Source organism: Athene cunicularia (assembly GCF_003259725.1).
Source record: "Athene cunicularia isolate RWA chromosome 21 unlocalized genomic scaffold, athCun1 chr21_part1, whole genome shotgun sequence".
In the NCBI taxonomy this organism is placed as follows: Eukaryota; Metazoa; Chordata; class Aves; order Strigiformes; family Strigidae; genus Athene; species Athene cunicularia.
In genome coordinates, this window is record NW_020799127.1 from 6,722,576 (window position 1) to 6,743,618 (window position 21,043).

General features: G+C 41.3%; 1 protein-coding gene across 4 annotated transcripts in view; it reads right to left on the minus strand.

Annotated features, from left to right (window-relative positions):
- Positions 1 to 19,061: 19,061 nt before the first annotated feature.
- Positions 19,062 to 21,043, minus strand: part of GNB1 (G protein subunit beta 1) — a 43,592-nt gene continuing 41,610 nt past the window's right edge. For 3 of the 4 annotated variants that reach the window (XM_026862619.1, XM_026862618.1, XM_026862617.1), the window contains one exon: positions 19,062 to 20,768. The gene's annotated coding sequence lies outside the window, so the exon portion shown is untranslated. The remainder of the gene's footprint in view (positions 20,769 to 21,043) is intronic. The other variant, XM_026862620.1, reaches the window with a different exon arrangement.

The window sequence follows — 21,043 nt, forward strand, 5'->3', positions numbered from 1 at the left end:
TTTTTTTTTTTTAATTATTATTTTTTCTCCTCACTCCTTTGTTATGCTGCGGTTAGAAGTGACCCGGAGCTAAACTCCAGCAAGAGGGTTGGAACAAACAGACAAACAACGACCCGGCCCAGCGCCCCCCTGGTGTGGTTTGGGGCTGTTCACTGATTCGAGGGGAAAAAAAAAAACAAAACTCTACAGCGTTGTAAAGTCTTTTTTTCCGCGAATCATCATCCCACTGTGGCTGGGGCAGCCTGCTCTCGGGGGGCCAGGCACAAGCGCAGGGCTGGACCCAAATTCCAACACGTTTCAGGAGGTGCCGAGGGTGTAAAAGAGGTGATCTCGCCCGTAACGTGATGTAAGGACAGGCACAGATTTGTGCATTCCACTGGCTTTGTCAGCTTTGTGCCCTCTAGTTCCTGCCACACCTTCTGATCCCTTTGCCATGGCTCACACCCATCTACCCTGTCACAAACTCCTACCTTAATCGTTCCTTTGATCATTTAATCTTTGATCACTGGTTAAATACTCCTTCTGACATAAAAAGACTGTTTGAGAACACATGTCATGCAGTATGTTAGAATCACCACTGCAAACAGAAGCTCCTGAAATGCAGGAAAATATTTTCCAGACTGTTCTTGAACTGAAAGTAAATTGAGCAAGGGTGAAACAAAACAAGGAGTTTGGTTTCAGTGTTCATTCCATCTCGAAATCAGTCACTTTGTGACAAACTCCAACAGAGCTAGGATCAGGCCCCTACATAGATGCCAAGAAAACAAACCTTGACGGCTACCAAAACCAATCAGGTTTTCTAATTTCTAAATTGCATTTTCAACCAACAAATTGAAGAAATCACAGACTCATACGTGTCACTCACTGGATTGTGTATCAGGATAAATCCACAAAGTGAGAACAAGTTACACCATTTGAGAATGTGGCACTTCGGGATTTTTTATTTTTTTTTCTTCTGTCTTCATGCAGAAATGTGTGTTTTCAGGAAGCTGGGGAGCTGCAAAGAAGTGACAGGCAATAAATGACAAAACAAACTTGAAAAAGAGGAAGCAGTTGCTACATATGGGAAAATACCATCGGCAAAGTTACACGTCTTTTTTAAGAGTGCAGTATTTTGAGTCACAATTTCTCTTTCATCCTCCTTCCAGACAGCATTAAGAGCCAGCATGCAGAGAATTAAAGAAACAAGTCGTGGTTCTATGAAGTCTAGCGGAAGGTGTCCCTGCCCATGGCAGGGGGGTTAGAACTAGATGATCTTCAAGGTCCCTTCCAACCCAAGCTATTCAATGATTCTAAGTGCAGGATATCTTGGAGATTCAAACGTCTTTCAGGTGCTGAAAGAGATACCTAAACTGTAAAGGGACAACACAACATGAGACTAGGGAGGAACAGAGCATTCGGTTTTACAAAGCATTCATCTTCACAGCTACAGGACAGCACCACGTTCCAGCAGAGAGGAACCACGCTCAGACAGCACCACTGTTAGCCATGCCTGTCCATACCCAGTCACTGCCTACAGAAGCCAACCAAGGAGTAAATTTCCATTTGCATTGACTCTTAGGATGTTTTTTTTTCCAAATTCATTAAGATGGAAATGATAAATCACCACTAAAACCATTTACTACAATAATATATATTGGCTGTTAAAATATAAACATTTCAGAGTGCCTTTTTTTTTTTTTCCCCATGCGCAGTAACTTTATGCAACTTGAACACGTAACTTGAGCAACTGCTCAACATTTTGCAAGAGGCATGAACTTTGCAACACCATGAGCACTTATCCTCATTAATTGGTGGAGATAAGACTGCTAATCAGCTGAGCCTATCCTATTTATAAAAGAGCTACAGTTAAAACAGCAGCTCTGAGCTGCCCAGGTTCTGCAGCGACCTTGGAAGCTCTGCTTGCTGCTCTGGATGACTGGAACAGACTGGTAACACCTCTTTCCTCCTCTATAGACTGAAGTACCATGAGAAGCAGAAGAGTCTTGGGTCACTTTAGAGCATGTCCTCCCTAACACCACGATCAGAACAGTGTAGTTCAGATTTCTAACCCAGCTTGTGCTTCCTTTCTCCCAGGGAAAAAATGAAGAGAAGCGGCAGTAACACTGAGAAATAAGCATTAAAAAACCATACTGCTTTTTTCTACTAAGGCTCCCACTTCTGTGAAATATCATTTGACTGGCTTTAGATTACAAAAATGCTATTGCTTGTTTGATAAATTGCACAGAAGACTGGTGCCTGATACAGAGAGGCTCTGTTGGGTCTCTGTCTACAACCCAAGCATACAGCAGAAGGTATTTCCACTGGACAGGAAACAATTAGCAAATTGTCTCTATTAACACCTAACAGGGCTGAAGAATATAGTTCTGACCTCCCAAACCATTTCAAACAGTCTCTAATGACTCAGAATTCCTGAAGAATCACGAGAAATAAAAATGTACCACAGAGTTTAAATTCTGATTAAAATGATGACAGGTGAGCGTGACAAATAAGCTGTTTGGTCACAAACTACAAAGCTACTGACATAAAGATAGAGAAATGTATGCCACAGTATTGCATTCATTATTCAGGCAGATTACAGACACCTCCAATCATTACATAAAAGTCATTATCCCAATTTTAAAGACTGAACTGGATTAACTGACTTGCACAAGGGTTAACAAATCTGGCACAGCTGAGATAAGCAATCAGGAATGTTGGCATGTAGCCCCACACTTGATCCACTTGATAATACAGATTGTCTCTGATAACGTCAGGATAGGATTGAAAGCTGATGGCAGCCAGTAAAGAAAACTTAGGTAGTAGGGAGCAGAGAGATTTTGGAGAAATCTAACACATGAAGGGTAAGTAGTATCAAAATGGGCACCCAGGACTCACCTCCTATCCCACAGCAGGATACAGAGAAGAGACAGAGTTATGGAGAACAGCTTGGGATGCAGGTCAGGGTGTTTTGGGAGGTGCTCCTGTCTCTCTCTGCGTGACTAATGGAGTCTGGTTTTCGGCCTTTGAAACAGATAAAAGCAATTACTTCCCTCTTTATCAATCTTGTCAAGACTGTAATCTCACTGATACAGGAAATACCTCTTCTCATGCGCCTGAGAAACATGCAGTCCATATTTTATGGATTTGCTACCCTAATACAAATAAGAATTAAAAAACAGGTCTATGTTTTACTGTTCACAGGAAACCTGGTGATTCTTTTTTAGGAAATATCTTGATTCACAGGAGACCTTGAGTCTCTCTAGGAAAGCAGCTTGATCAGTTAGAAAATTTAAGAACTTCTAGTTGCTTTGGTTCCCCCAGAGAAGACAGAATAAGGTGTTTGATTGCCAAACACACTGCTGCAGCACTGAACTTCAAGCCAAGTTACTAGCTAGTCCAGAGGAATTAATTCTGTTTTCTGCAGGAAACAACCCTTAAAGCTTTACTAGGCTAAGCATTCACATTGACAAAGCCAACGTAGTCCACAATTCCAAGTGGAGAGACTAAAGGGACCTCTAGGGAAAAACTCTGAGTTCTTTAATAAAGATCTTCACTCTGTTTGGGGAGGTCAGGGCAATGCCCCCAAGCCACCAGGGCTTCCAACATTTATGACAGGGATATAGGAGAGACGTTAGAACCTGGCCTTGCAGAGTTCTAGGTGTCTCAGTATTTCAAGGCTTATTTGTATCACCAAGGCTATCACCAGAACACACCCCATCGCCATAAACAGCTACTAGATACTCAAATTGCAACTGCAGGTAGTAGTTAGCTTCTGATAGCAGGAGCAGCTGGTTGTTCTGGGTCCTTTACTTGCTAGAACCCACCCAAGTCAAACAAGTAAGATAAACAACTTACTGTAATAATGGAGGAAGTTGAGTCACAAGCTTTCATAATTGCCCAAACTTTGAAAACAGTCTGATGAGCAAAGAACCAGAGTTTACATCCGATTCCTCTTTGTTATCATATGTTATCAGTCACATCGACATCTGGAGACCGTTACGCAGCTATGGAATGATTTTAAATAGCAAGAGGCACAAGTTCAACGGGTGACATGAAATGTAAAATGGCCAAACCCTGTTGTTGTCACTAGCAAGGGTTAGCGAGTGAAAGAATTACCGCTGCATGTTTTCCTTGCTTAAGTGCTGTATGGGTATGAAATACTACACTCTCTTGTTCCAAAGAGAATGGAGATGGAGGACTCATTCTTATGTCCAGGTTACCACAACAAAATCTTACCCCATAGAGTTAGTTCCAGGTGTCACACGATGCCCTGCAAACATGCACATTCATTACTGCGGTGCATTATGAATTAACACTTGAATTTCTGCTCTGAAAGTCAACAGGGAGCCAATTTGAAGCTTGGACATTAACAAAAATTTCCTCACTGCCCTAAGATGATACAGTTCTGAGTCCAACAGCTTTGTGGTCCACAATCAGCAAAGTTATCGGTACCTTCTCACTATATGGCTCTAAAGCCTTTGGAAGCAAGTGCTCCTGTGGTTGGTTTATCAGAGAGTACTCTTGTATTAAACACTGTTAAAAAACCCCCACCAGTCCCTGGATTAAAAAAGTTACTCTTCCTCTTATTTTTTCGTGTAACTGAGGCTCTTATTTCCTTTGACCTTTAGGTTTTTGCTGTCCTACGAGTGACCTAATAACACAAGAAAGAATCCTCACCAGTGACGCGGTATCACCATGACACTTTTTTGTTTTGATTCGATAAACACAAAAGCTTGATGGAAGAACTTTGAAAGTACATGTCTGGATCCTGATTTGCTGATGAGGGTTCCTCGGGAGCCAGCTTGCTTTTCACCAAGAGGTGAGCCAAACCAAGGCCAATGCCAACACAACATGGACTTGAAGAGACAGAATTAGTGCTTGGAAAAAATCTATGCAAAGGCAAAACTGAAAAATAATTCTGAAAACAGAAATGTAAAAACAGTTGCTGTGACCAGTACAACACAAATGCAGAGGAAACCAGTCTGGAATCCAAAAGCTTCAATGTAAAATAGGATTAATTGTGAATATAAGCCTTACATCAAACCCTCTAACTGTCAAAAACAGAAATGAAAAGAGACTAGTCTCTGCCAACTACCGGTTCATTTGCATTAGAATTCTCTATACCCCAGCATTATTAAAATTTTTCTTTTCATGTATTCAATTCCCTTGTATTTTGCAGATGCTCAGATCACAGATGCATTTGAAAACCTTTCCATTCAAAACCTTTGTTCTAGTTCTCCGAAAGCCACAGAAAGGTGATGAAGATATCCTTCTCCTTTGCACAAAAGAAAATATACCTACCAAATACCCCCTTTTAAAAGAACAGCCTGCTCTACAGCTAAATGATCCTTTTCTGCATAGGAAAGAACAAGGTAATTTTTCAGATAAAAGAATGACACACTCAGGAGATCTGCACCTGCGTTTACAATAGCTTGGGTAAAATTACTGGTCCTAATACCTCCGACAGAAGCCTTAGAGTGAGTGTGGACCCCCGTGAATCCTGTCCTTTCCTTAAGACATTTGCACTCGATAAAGAACCAAAAAGCAACACTGGTCTTGTAGGACTGAGTTGTTCTCGTTACTAACTACATGCACGTAGGCAACAGTTTACCCTCCTTCTTCATTCACAGATGATTTTTCAGGCAGCTATTAAAAAAAAAAAAAAAAAAAGAAAGCAAAATAACATCCGTGCGTACTGCTCGCTCTCACCAGGCCTATGTCTCTTCCTCATTCCCCTCTTCCTTAAAGGCTGTTTCTTTTTAAACAAATACATTTTCATTTCTTGTGCCTGCTGATTTCTTCCTCTACTGCTGGAGAACAAGCTTTCCAGCATTTCTAGTTCCGACAGCGTTCCCTGTTAACCTTGACAGATTTCCAGTAAGCATGGCTGATCCTGAATCACACGTTCGCTTCCTGTTTTGTTGCTCAGTGTTCACCTGTTGTGAGACAGCAGGTTAGTTATTCAGAAAACATTTCAGTAACCAGGTCGGCAAGGTAATGTTTATAAGTCTATTATTGAACAACTCCTCTAATCATTGGAAAATAGGACGCGGCAGTACCTCAAGAGGTCACACCTTCCTCTGCCCCAAGGCAGGATCAACCTCACCCCTCACATCTAGCAGACATCTACCAAAACTGTCCCTAAGGTTTGCTAACGGTACAAAGAAACACTGCAGCAACCTAAGGCTATATATTTCAGTGTTACTCATAACTAATGCATTAAGCAGCGTTTTCTAGTGCAAAAATTCCTTGATATATCCTGAACTCCCATTACTTCTTGTTCTATTCAAAGACATGGGGAAAAAAAAAATATTCTGTTAGTTCGAGCAGCCTTTTAAACAGAAACTTATGTTTCTTCTCAATCTTCTTTTTAATAACTTCCGTTATTTAAACAGTCCTTACATAGCATGATATCTAAATCTCTGATATTTTCATTGCAGTCTTCCAGATATTTTCCAGTTTAGCCATGTTTTCTTGAAGAACAGCATCGGAAATTACAACCATTATTCTGTCTGAGGAACTATCACTGTATCAGAAGAGAGAGTTACTTCAGAAAGCTCGCGGCGATAATTGCATTTGTACAACCCAGCATGACGTTAGCCTCTTCTGCAGCAGCGTGACATTGTTGACTCATATTTAACTGGGGATCTGTTTTAATTCTGTGATCCTTATCTGAAACACTGCTGCTTACCTTTGTCTTCCCCTGTTTGTATTTTTGCATTTTATTATTTCTCCTAAGTGAGGCAGTACTTTTTCCTACCGATTGCCATCTATTTTTATTTTTCTGGATCGTTTCTCAGTTGAGCTAATCCCTACAGATTTCAGTGTTCTCCAACATATTTATAGCCCCATCCAATCTCACATTATCTACTCAAAGCTGAATAAAGTATAAAGGTTTTCCACACACCTTCTGCAAGTTTGAAGTAACTGATTTTTAAAAACATTTATTCGCTAAAAGACTTCAAATGTTAACGTATGTGAAATACATGAGAAATTCTGAAGTCACTAGCTCCCTTTTCAAACACGTGGAGCAACAGCTCTTAGCCAGTTTGACTTGTCACGCAGAACTTTCTTGGGTGCAAAGCTTGTGTCAGAATGACCCCAGCGGGACGTGTACGCCCTGGCAGAGCGGATGCCATGCTGCCAGCCTGTGACTAACTGCTTCCCCTTACACTGAGCTGGTGCAGGCGAACGAAGGCAGAACACCGTGATCATGGGTGTAACCCCGCACACTTTTGCTCGGTGCCAATTCTCTTTCTTGTCCTGGAGTTGCGCTGTGGCTTCTAGCGTTGGAATTCCTACAGTCTGCAGTTGCCTCTCAGGGCTTGTCAGGTATTTGTCGGGCTCGGGTGATGGTATACACTGCTCTTCGGGATGTGGGACTGCAGGGCAGAAGAAGCGGGTGTCCCCAAACACGGCTGGGACAGAGGCAGTGGCAGAAGGTGCGATTGCTGCTGCTCCAAAACCTGCACAGAGGCGGGCAGGGAGCACGAAATCCTAGAAACCAGGAGAGAGCTGATGTACAAACGGCAGCAGTGCCCTCTAGCGTTTATGAGACGGTGCAAAGTTCTTAACTGAACTTTTTCCTCCAGCTCAAAATGTTCACGGGTTCAAAAAAAAGTGAACTGTCCCCCAAAAAAAAAAGTGAACTGTCCGACGAAGCTCAGTGACTCTACTGACACAACCTCTGTGGGAGCAGACGGGCCATCAGCCAGACGCAGCTCATTTTTGTGTCTTTCTCAGACTGTTCCCTGCAAGTAATTTTTAGGCCAGCCCAGTTTGGAGCACACAAAAGGCTGGCTTTGCTATTCGTTTACACATTGGCTGTAAAGATCGAGAGTGTGGTGGAAGTAGTACCTCCCCATCATACCTCATGTCTATAAGTGGAGGTAGAAAGCAGCGTGTTCTGCCATGGCATCTAAGAGAGCCAGAAGGATGCAGTAAGAGTTTGCGCCGTAGGTTTTACAAAGGGGTATTGTCTGTAATGGCATTTCCTGACAACAGCAGTTGTATATCCCCAAACCACTGTGAAATACAAGACTCTCTGGGAACATGCAGAGGGGCATATTTCCTGGTATAAGTCATGCGTTGGAAAAATTATGCTGGCCTGAGCATTTTCTTACCATCTTTCATCGAAGTGGCATCTTACCACACCCTTTAATCTACTACACACACCATAAAGTCACTAGCAACCAGTAAATTCCTAGTAGGGTTTGTACAGTTGTTGGCACTCCTATTTTGAAGTAAAAACCTGTCTCACAATTTAAGACTTTGTGCATAGGGGTTGGTTATGTATTTAATTTCTCTACTCAGAACATAATCATGTGACCCACTGATGTAATATAAAATACAGATGATCTTGGACAATACGAAGACCCTTAACAGCATACTAAACTTAAATGTAAGTCTGTTTACCTCCTGGTGTGTGAGTAGCTTGTCACGTTTGCAATGTTTTTGTAGGATCCTCTTGTGAGCATCTCTGAGCCTTAGAATTGGTGGGCCAAGCCTGTTGTGGAAAAAGAGAGTCTCCATCTCTCCAGAGAGGTATGGCTCTATGTAAATCAGATCCTAACAGGAACAATAAGAGGGGAAAAAAACTGACAAGGGATCAAGGTTAGAAGGGTAAGAAAGAGCAATGCAGGAGGTTCAGACAATATTAACAAGTCCATGAAAGGCTTATGAACTGAAGAGCTGGTCTCTAGAGAAGCTCTGCTCTTCTGGATGAGTAGACCAGTGAAGCTTTGCCCTGCTATGAGTTGGGTGATTAAACCAGAGAATGGAAGAAGCCCCAAGTTTCAGAGAACTTCACCCTGTTGAGCTTTCTTCTCTCAGGTTGACAGGTCTGAAAAATAGGTTTTGAAAGAATACATCATACCCTGTTTGGAACAACATTCTTATTATCTGTAAAGTGAATCAAGAGGAAAAAAAGTTAGTTTTCTCTAGGGACGAACCACAGTAAGATGTACCACAAAAATCCCAGATACCTTAACGCTGCATGCTCTAGTGCTGTATTAGATGCATTTCCAAGGTGTCCACCATGACAGGGCTAGGGCATATAAAACATTTCCTACTTCTGAATTTACCTTATTGTGAAGATTTATCTTCATGTATCATTAAAAGATAAGAAGTGTTCTCACAGGGTTAGTGCAACAAGGAAGACCGCGTTGTGCTATTTAGAATCACTCGGAGCTATTATGCCCCAACTATGGCAGGGCAGCCAGCTGTAACAAGGCAATAGCTGTTGCCATCCTATGCACCATCAGAAGGGCATGGACCAGCTTGAGCAGAGCCAGAGGAGGCCACGGAGATGCTCGGGGGGCTGGAGCACCCCCTGTGAGGACAGGCTGGGAGAGTTGGGGGGTTCAGCTGGAGAAGAGAAGGCTCCGGGGAGACCTTAGAGCGGCCCCCCAGGGCTGGAAGGGGCTGCAGGGACTCTTTATCAGGGGGTGTAGGGATGAGGGGTAAAGGTTTTAAATTGACAGAGGGGAGATTTAGATTAGCTATGAGGAAGAAATTCTTCCCTGTGAGGGGGGTGAGGCCCTGGCACAGGCTGCCCAGAGAAGCTGTGGCTGCCCCCTCCCTGGTAGGGTTCAAGGCCAGGTTGGACGGGGCTTTGGGCAGCCTGGGCTGGTGGAAGGTGGCCCTGCCTGGGCTGTAAGGTCCCTTCCACCCCAAACCAGTCTGTGATTCTATGGTACTCCATTTGCCCTTGGGCCAGACCTTGACATGGAGGAAGACCGTCGCAAGGCAGCACGGATCACTCCGGGACAATTCCCAGGCTAAACTGGGCATCAACACCAGGCGGCAGCAGAAGCTGCACCTGCAGAGACATTCGATTCAATGCAAAGTCCAATTCCGTTGTGCAGCACCCCCGATGCAGCAGACTAGTGTGGTTTTTCATGCTCATCACGGGACGATATCTTACAACAGATCACATGGAGGCAAATACACCAGTTATATCCATTTGCGAGATCGTGCCCCACTATACTCTGTGTGTGCATAGAAGTGTGCCAGCACTCACCAACCGACTCGTGGAACTGAGAGCCTCGTGTTACTCATACCCAAACTGCTATTTTCTCCACATTTTAAACAGGGTCAATTCCATGATAGCAAATCACAAGAGCATTTTTTTTTTTTTTTTTTAGAAAAGAGTTTAAGTTTTAGCTCTCTTTTAATACATAACCATAAAATTAATAAATACCATCCACTAACCTTCACCTATGGCGAGGCAGTGTGTATAAAAGCTCCCTACTTCAGCAATGACATTAGCAGGATGATGCTCCGGTAGGATCAGGATTTAATTGTACTGGGTTCTGCCTACAAAGTAATAGGAATCAAAATTAATAGCTAAAAAGCTTCTGATGAACTTTAGGGTCTTGTTCTCTTACATGTCTCATATTCGTTTCCTTCCATAAAATACATCAGGAAATTCATGCACATTCTGTCAAACATCACACTGAACCCAAAACTTCAAATTTCAACGCAAGCGACCAGAAATCAAACTACTTAGATATAATTAACGATAGTTAATTATACAGTCATGACTCCAACGTCAGAAGTCAGACCCCAAATGTCATACAAGCCTAGAAAAAGCAGTATTTGGTGTTCACATATGGCATGATCTTAAATTCCCAGCAGCTAGAGTGTGTCCCTGACCACTCATGCAAGCAAAGCTCCTAAATAATGCATGGCACTACTACCAATGAGTTCTTAATGCAACTGCTTTCCACCAGGATCACAAGCCTCTTGATTTCCCTCCGCAATTGTACAGGTAGCCATTCTGAAAAGAGCAGGATACAAATTAGAATCACTTGCAGGCCGTTTCATCAATGGATCCTAAATAGCACTGGACTAATAATGAAAGTTGCTGGCTTTGTGACACGGAAAAGGCAGGGGGAAAAGGGGGGGTGAAGGAAAGCTCCAAGTAACTTTCAGATGTGATGCAGCTGCCCAGTTATGTAACTCTTCAAAGAACCCAGACAATTATTTTAGGGTCTGGTCTTCCTCCACAGAGCTGAATTTCCATACTGCAAAGCATTAAAGCCTCTCAAACAATACCAAGAAAAATAGGGCTATCATCTGAGTAGGAGGAATAGACTCATAAATCCCCTTGATATAATTGCAGAGGATGTCCTGTGAAGAACTCAGCCAAACACAACTCCCAAGATTACCTCTCTCTACTAGAATAAACTGTAAAATTAAGAATATTTGTGCTTTATCTGGCTTACACCCAAATGTATTACAGTTGACATTTCCTCCAACAGTACGAGGATGTCACGCTAATCCCACCCTGATCCTGTTGCCATCATCTTTTGCTGCTCACTAGAGTGATTCTGCATGGCGGAAAATGACGGCAACTGCCAAGATTCATCAGCCTGAGCGAGCGGCCGTCAGACAGGAAGAGCAAACGCAGAGGAACACTCTTCTCCCCGAGCACAGAACTGCAGGTCGGGCAGCCAGCCTGTGTTCCAACTCGGCCATTACATGACCAGGGTAAATACAAGCATCTCCATGCCACGGGCTCCCTGCATGCAAAATGGAGGAAACTCCTTCCTCACGGGAGCGATTAAATCCGCTGGGAGGTTTTTGCCTTTTTAAACTGGAGAGATTACACGCAGGCGTTGCATTATCAAGTTGACAGAGTAGTTCAAAGGGCACGTGCAGGTTTGGCAAGGGATTTCTTACTTCATTCTTAAAAAAAAAAAAAAAATGTTGAAAATAGTTCAGATAAAGAGGCTTCTTTGCAAGCATCAAAACTAAACTGCTTGCCATTCAAATTGTAAACAGTAAAGCATTAGAAATAGTGTAAGTTAAACTATTCAGAACCAAGATGGGGACAGAAAGGTTTTTCCAAGTTCTTCATGACCACTGCTAACCTTAACTGCACATTTTCTGCCCAGTGTGCACCACAAATTTTAACTGATGATGCAGGTTGACGTGCAAAGGACTGACAGAATAATTCGGAATCTAAGGGTGAGAGGGATACCTCTGCCACACGGTAAAACAGGCCCAAGAGCTTTGCTTTATGTTTTCAGCAGCGAATGAGATGCTAGTGCTGTTAATTTAAGCTCTACAGCTTGGTGAGGAACTTTCACTTTCACCCGGATCAGAGCTGAGGTCAGACGACCGCCTGGCTCCCGTCTGGTATTTCTGGTTAAGTTACTCTTTGCATATAGAACTGTGACAAGCTTTGAAGAGCGATGCTTTTGCTTCTGAAAGCTTAACCTTCAATTCTGATAAGCTGTTCCTTGAAGTCTATCTGTAATTGCTCCATTTCCTGTCACCACGTCTGATGCTATCACTTGATTGAAATAAGCCATGGGAGGAGGAAGATAGAACTGCTCAACAGAATCATTTTTTAATTCCAACATCACTTTAGAACTGCCACTGACACCAGCCTGGCCAATGCATCTCGCTCACTTTCCCGCACGCTGAACGTTCTTAGCTCTTCAGCCTTCCTCTAATTCAGTAACACCTCATACCCCGGGGCAATTCTTTTGCATTACTTGACAGCATGAACCTGGGACAAGATTTGACAAGCATTTTGGAATGCAGTGGGTTAAACACACATCTGAGACAAGTAGTAGATGAAACATAGAATTGTTCAATTAAGTGATGCAGTCATCCTTGGAAGAGCTCCCAGATCTCTCATTAGTGCAAACTGGTGTCCATCACACCCAGAGCTGTCACTCCTTGAGTACTTATTGTTCATTCAAGAGCTCACATCCCCACTGTGAAAGAACAGCAGCTGTTTAACAGTTAAACAGCTCCTATGCTTTACCAGAAAACGTGGAGACACCTGGAGGGGCCAAAGGGAAGGTGGAAGTGGTGCTGCTAATGGGGGCTCAATGTCTTGCCTTATGAATCCTCTCTGCATGATTTTTTTTGTGGCTTTCAGAAGAAGAAACCAAGGTGAAAGGAACTGTTAAATGATTAAGCACAGGAACAATACAAATCCGTATAAAGTTGAATTGCATTGACTCAAGGAGGGAGATGGCCTTCAGCTCCAGCAAATACCATCAACTTGTCATTTTTCATTTTGTACTGCCAGAAGGCGAGATGAACTTTGTCTTCCCAAGTCCTTCTAGGAAGATAAGGTGGGGTGAAAGATATTATCCGAAGAGGTTTTTAATCTCAGGCTTTCTTTACTTGATGATGCAAGTGAACGCATTCATGACTGATGGGGTCACACTATAAATCGTACTTACAACAAAATGAACTCTACACACCGACTATATCCTGCCCCTCCTGTTGCACTTGGGGAGGTAGAGGTAATATGTCTCAACCTAAGTGATGGAAATGGAATATCTAAATAAATTCGCAGGATCCACACTTTCATGGAAGAGGGTCCACAGGCAAGAGTTTATTGGTAAATGCAGACATAGAACTATTAATGCCACAAGTAGAGATGTTTCTATTAATATGTAAAAGTTTTCTTGTTTGTGACCGGTAAAATTTTTGATTGCTCTGGGGGTTATAACCTCTCAGAAACATTTCTGGTAGTTTTCAGTACAGATGTGCACCTACAGGCTATGGGAGGTGCCACAAACATGCATTTTCTCTACATTACCTAGAGAGCACAGCCCATGTCAGAGGCAGTACTGACACTGATGTTCTCTACTTTTCTGAAATAGAATTGTTTAGAACTCACAGCTTCTTGTATTATTTGATTTAAATACGGTCAGTGCCACTAAGCATAGAACTCAATAAAGGTATTCCCCTATTTAATCGCAGGAGAGGGACTCCTGTGGTTGGTTCTGGAAAAATAAAAAGGTCCCTAGTTACCAGGTTTCTGGTGTATTTAAGGACAACCTAGGCAGCAGCTTTAGCTGAGACTTCAATTCAACAGCCAGACTTCAAGTTAAGTAACCACGATATCATCAGATGGGTTAGAAATGGAGAAGGAGCAAATGTGATTATTCCCACTGGACCTTGTTTCAGTTTGGTTTATAATATCACAGAAAGTAAATCACTAAAAAAAAGAGATAAGGAACTATGCTGAAAAATCAATGAAAGTTTAGATAAATATATGCAGTTATATATTATTACAGTATGACTCACTCCATCAAGCACCAGCCAGTGTAGGAAAGGATCTGTTGCTGCCTACTTGCTCTTCACTCAACATGAACCTTATTTTGCAAAAGAGACAAAACCTAAATATTAGAATTCTGTAGATCTTAAAATACACTGCTTTTCTAAACAAAGTCTTGGAATCTATGTGATGGTTCTATCAGATACAAGAATAGTATACATCATCACAATTCTCATCTCCACTGCTGAAAGGTACTTCACTGCACTGCTAGGTAGAAGCGGACATCAGAGCCTGATCTTCGCATGAATACCTTGTCAATCAAAATATCTTCTTTAGAAACTCCAGATCCCAATTCCTACATAAAGCAGAGGAGGAAAGCTGAAAAGAGCAAGCACTTGGAATCAAAGCTGTGACACACTCTGTCAAAAATGTCAAAAGGGAGTCAGAAATATTAGGGAGGGGCAGAGAGAAGTGCAGGGAGTTACTAAGGCTCTTTATAATCCCCATCCATTCTTTTCTAAATAATGTTGGAGTTGGTTGTCTAAGAGACCCTGCTCCTGTTAACACTGGCTGATTTTAACCTCTCCACCTCTGCCATCTGCAGTTTTTAGATAAAAAACAACTAGAAAAGAAAATCCCTATAAAAGTAAACATTAGAAAAATCTTGTTTTGTTTGTAAGGCTTTATGGAAAAATCAGAACACCGTCAAGGGACCGAAGATACACGAAGGAGGGGCACTGTGTACTCAGAACACATCCTGCAGCCAAATTCAGCACAGGCTTCCTTGTCACCAACACTTTCTCTACACTGACCACCCATCTTCACTGGGTTTTATACCACCAGGTGGAGCTGCACTGTTTGTACTTTGATGGACAATTTCCATGAGAACTCAGCATTTTACCGTCTTCAATAGTTCATCCTTTCTAGTCGACTTTTTCCTCCCGTACCTACTCCACCATTTAAAAACCCGTAACATCAAATCAACTTTTCGTTTTCCACTTCCAGCTCCACAGATGATTACCTCTCCGGGTCAACCACATCTCACTGCACTAATCTAGAGCAAATGGCTTATGAATAATTAAAGGAGGCAAAGAAGATGCTCTTTGTTCTATTTTATGACAAAACTGACTTGATTTATGCCTGGAATTACTCGAATGAGTATTTTTCAGGGCCTGGGTTTCTAATGGGTGAGTTTCTAGCAGTCAGCTCTCTAAGCAATGAGAAGCTCTCCCATCTTTTATTCATATTTCTATGAATATGTTTTCCCCACACTGAGTAATTTTACACACAGAGTCTGTGTTGCTACCCCCATAGCAAACCAAACAAAATACTCCTTGGAGACTTTTTAGTATTAACATTTGAAGAAAAAGCTGAGTAGAGTTTCAGAATGTTACACCTTTGCCTTCCTCTAATGAAAGTACTTGGAATGGGCCCAGATTACCACAGGGGAAGTGCTGTGGAACACCAGGTCCTCATGTGGGACCGCACAATGGGTCGATATTTGACAAGAGTTTCGGAATCGCCATGAGAGATGTGAGCTTAAGCTTTCCTGCTTCCACTGAATTGGTTTAACCCATCGAGTAAGCACTACACGAGGAAACTTCTCCCCGGTCTGCATTTCAGCACTCTTAAATACGCACGGGTTACAAACCAGCAGGCAGCAAAGTACAGATCCAAACGTGTGGTCAGAAGGCCAGAAATCTGCCGGTCATGTACTGGCTCCTGTCAGGAAACAGGAACTGCAGATTGTCTGAACAGCATTTCCTGGAGAGATGGTTTAACACAAGCAGTTAAGCCTGGAACAACATCCAGCCATGGTAGAATTAAGGCCCTCATTTTCTCAGTCCAAGTGACTGATAGAGCAGGCCCATGGATTCTGATTTACTGGCGGATCAGGTCTCACAAGAACGTAAAAAAGCATCCAGTAATGCTTAAGAAAAAAACAGAAGGATGCAGAGCAGTAATTTTTAAACTCAGATACAATGGACCAAAAGTAATAGTATTTAAATCAGCAAACAACACTGGCAGAAAAAAAAGCACATCTGACAGGATGCAAGCAGCTGCCATTCAGGACACGAGATGTCTGCTCCCATCACGAGGCATACAGGGAACGTTCATGTGACATTCAGAGCAGGGATGACAAGGGAATAGGCTAAGCACCCCTGTTCTCAAACAGTGGAACGGAAATATTTGGTTTATTCTTTCTCCTTTTCTTATACAACCCTAAATCGAAAAAAAAAAATTAAAAAAAAATCACCTTTTCACATACTTTAGAATTATTACACACTGGAATGTAATGTAGATAGTGACCACTTCAACTCAGATCCATTGAGTAGCCAGATGTTTAAAGCAGAAGGAGACTTTCTAAAAATTATATGAAGAAAATCTGAGCATCACTATGCAAAAATCAGCCGACTGCTGTGAGAACTTGTTCGTTACTCAGTTCTTTTATTCTTTCCCCTCAAACCTGAATTCATGGTTACACCTACACTAGAAACAGCGTTAATCATAATACCACACAGGATCTTGATTTGTTTCAGACCAACTTACACAGAACTCAGCAAGGGTGACAGGTTTTATTAGTCTTTATTTACTCTGCCACTTTCCAGAAACAAGATAATTCCATTTTTAGCTCGCATAGGGCCCAATTCAATCAGTAATTTAAAGTATGTTTCACAGCTGATTTAAAACCTACGCTCCAGGGCACTGAATGGTCAAAAGCCAGAATGCCCAACTCGGATCTTTTCTTCTACTAGCAGTTAAACTTCAGATCTTTAAAAACCCATTCAATTCACTAAGAAATTAAAGGCCATGAGAGGCACAGAAAACATTATAAAGGAGTCTTAAATATAGGTACTGAGATTGAGAAATCTGTTATCCCTTCACTTGACTCCTTCCTCTACAAGAGGTTTCCAATCCCATGGCAGCCCACTCCATTACCATGACTCAGTTTCCAAGCCAGGCCCAGACAACTGTAACTCCTTTTCCCACTTCAACACCCACTCATTATCCAAGTACCTCAGATCCGCCGGTCTTGTCCGCCTTCATCAGCTAACACGCCTCAAACACGTAAAGTTTTACTCCATCCTGCTTTGCAGACACCACTCCTCATCCCTTCATGTATCTAATACGTACTTGGGAGTCCAGAACTAAGAAACTGCAAGTGCTGCCACTAAGATCAAGCAGAGACAAACCGTTCTCACACATTAGCGCTCTCAGTTTATGAAACCTTGCTCTAGAAGTTCACCCGCAGGTAGGTGAGGCTCCTCTTTTGGACCCACATCCCAGAATTATCTTTAAGTCAGAATCTTTTCAAAGCCTACAGGAGGAGCTACTGATGTTACTGTGATTGCTACAGGTAAGATTATATAAACCGTTTTGATTTGGGTACTGATCCGAGCCCACCCCTAAAATTAAAGGCATTCAAATCTCAAAGACTTGGCCCAAAGTCAAACACGCAAGAGTGCAGTGCTTGTCACTTCACATACCTATTTCTCTTCAGTTGTATCTTTCTAAATAACTAAGCATACCAAGATAAATATTTAAATAATATAGTATAAAGCTGTATATTTAACAGATACACTGTCTATAATAAGAAGCATTTTAACTGCTTGCATTTCAAATAAACCGCACCGCACGTTCTCCTCCTGACACAAGAAGTTATTATCTTGGCAAATATTTAGTTGCCAGTAAAGGCATTCTCAGCACCGGTGGGAAGCAGTACTTTAACATAAGGATAGAGAGTAAGGAAGGTAAGACAAATCCTGTCTGCACTGGTTTTATTATAGACTTGACAAAGTCACATACGAAACATTTGTTGGGATAACGTGAGCAGAAGAAACAACTATACCATTTGGAATTGGAAAAGACTAAATTTGAATTCCCAAATTGAAGCATTTCCACCCATGAGCTACTTACCAGTATTCTGCAGTCCAAAAAACCCAAAGCTCACAGTGAATGGCTGCTAGTTAAATAATGCCACCATCATATTTTCCATACTCGCAGCTTTTAAAAACTTCTCCATTCAGGCTGAGAATTTCCATGTTTGGTATGAAACCAAGCCATGGCACTGGGATTTCTCTTGGTTGATGTGAAATGAAGGAAAATCCACTTTTGTTTAGAACAAGAGAAAAGACTTTATCCACTAAAAATACAAAACAAAACCCTCAAGTGGACAAAATACCAAGTTGTTGATCCAACTGCCTTTCAACACCTCTTGTATCAGGAATCTGCTTCTGTGGGTAAAAGATGATTTTTTTTTTTTTTCTAGATATAATTCTGCTTTGTGGAGACTTTGTTCTGACTGAGCGTTAAAATGGCAACTACTTACCCTTCTCAAAACCTACAGTAAAGACAGCTAACAATGACAACAGAGCTTATTGGCCAGATCCTCAAATGACAGCAACACAAGATGTTCCACTCAATCCTTTTCCTATTAAAGGACACAAAAAGTTTTAAAACAAGTTACTAAACGTTTTGCTCCTATTTCCTACTTCAGGCGTTACACTCTTATATTCCACAAAGCATTTTTGTGAGGTATACCACATGAATCATACTAGCTGCTTCCATTTGGAGTCTGAGCTAGGAGAGCTACCAGCAGTTTTTGATTAAGCTCTCGAGTAGCTCTAGCAACCAAACCAAGAAACGTCCATTGTAAATAGCGAAGAATGGAGGAAGCAAAATGCCAGCAGCCACTAAGCTCCACACACTTGCCATTCAGTGTTGGCATACACTGCACATTTACACACACATTTTCAGATATCGCTGGCAACACTTCCCAATAACAAAAATCAAAGGGTTTATTTCATCCTGCAATTCTGTTTTTAGCTTTAAAATGAAACCCACATCCCTTCACATGAATACATACTTCTTAACACACTGCATACCCTGCCCAATTAACCATTACAAATCCAAGACATTTCAAAATACCAAACAATTTGTTTTGGGGCAGCATACACTTCCTCTCATGTGTTTATTTTGTAGCTGAAATCTGCCAGAAGCTGTTTTGTGAGTTGAACAATAAGCTGCAAAACAGATCAGTCAAAACTCATGTCAAACTGCTTTATTACATCTTAAATAACATTACATTTTAATATAGTATCTATCTTGCATCCAGCTTTCTTGAAGTACACTGACTTTAAAATTAAATACAAAAGGTGAAGAGGGATACAGGGCGTGGAGAAAGCTCTACAGAGTAGTTTCATGAAAGAGAGTAAGAGGGAATTCATCTTTTATGCCAAATCCAGGCCTAACGCACAATTACAGCACATTTTTGTACAGAATGTTGCAGAAAAAACAAAATGGAGAAAAGCTACTACTGCTGCTAGGAAGGAGCATTTCTGGATACAGTGAGAAGATAGGAAAGTTTAACAGAACAATCTGCTGTCCAAACACTGCTGCTTTTAACATTTTATTTGAAAAGAAAGCCAGGAAAACCTGCTCATTACAAAAATGACTCTGATCAGATGCAAAGGACTCATCCTACAAGAGGAACTGGCTGTGAGGAACTGATTTATAAAGAAGATGGTCTAGGTTCCCTCCTCCCACACCCCAGAATCTTTGACAGCGATTGTTTGAACAGGCTGTTTCTTTAAAAAAAAAAGTGACTTATCACGCTACTCCAAAACGTGCATAGCTTTGTACTTGAGTTCTTCATAGATTTATGCACAGAGTAGCAACAATAAATGAATACAGCGACAATGGTTACAGTTTTTAAACAGGTTATTTCTTCAAAGAAAAAACATCTAAGGACTTAGTCCAATATGCACTTTTTAGCATTTCTACAGCATGCGATTCTAAGAGTAAACCCACCCAATATGGCAAACAATCAAAAAAGGTTTTTTTTTTTTTGTTTAACTTAGAAAGTTCAAGATCATTATTTTCAAAACATTGATTTGTACATCATTTCATACACAAAGAATTGACTCAATACCCAAGTGTAGGATAGGTCTCTTTTGAAAACAGAGATTCCTGGTTGTTGAGACTTATAGGATAGTGTTAGGATATATAAACTGCCCTTTCAAGTGGACAAAACCAAAACAGATTAAAAAAATCAGTGTGGCGAAAAAGGAGGGGGCAGGAGGGACCAAGGATTGCAATTGTTATCCATAAAAGGTGAAAGGATTCTTTAAACAAGCATTCATTACCTTTTACAGCATGTGCTTGGTTACCTTACTGCTTAACATTATCCTATATATGCCAAGTTTTGTGCAACAATTATCTGTGATACTAGAAAATAAAATAAAAAAAATTAGGGACTAAATTTACAGCGTTAACAACCCCCAGATGCTCTGGGCTAGGACTCCCTTGTTTTGCTCAATTAAATACATAAAGAAATGTATTTAAAAAGGAAACTTGAAAAAAATCCTGCTACAAACGTGACTTTAAAATTTGCAAGTGTGTGAGATAAAGTCCTTAACTTCAACTTGGAAACTACAGTGAAAGCTAACTGTTTCACAATTATGCTCAAGTTTATTTTCTGGTCATGCTTTTATGATAGTGTTTCATTTTTAAATTCTCAAGACAAAAAAAATGGTCCCAAAAGGAATGCACAATTTCATTTTGCTTACAACACAGAAATTCTTCTTGGAAAGGTAATTGTGCTCTTCATTTCAGCAACAGGAGACGGAAAAGATCTTGCCCTTTGAAGTTGGGGAGGATGGGGGTCCAAGTTAGTATGGTTGGATTGGATATGCTATCATTTTTAATTTTCAAACGTTGGAAACTTCTTCCAGTCATGGAGTCCGCCGCTCTTCTGACACACAGAAAGATTTATTAAGAGTTGCACTTTGATAAACTGTAATCAAGTTTCAAGCTTTGCTCTCGCTACCCACTGACGCATTTAGCCATTATCTCACCAGTTTCAAGAACGCCATTTATTTACCAACCCAGATTCAAAAGACCATACAGTCATCCCTACGAGGAAAATAAAATAGGCCAAAAATAGTTCAGCACAAAAATGTCATTGCATACGTTAAACAAATAGCCTTCTACAAAAACAAACTGATTTCCACACACACCCCCCCCCCC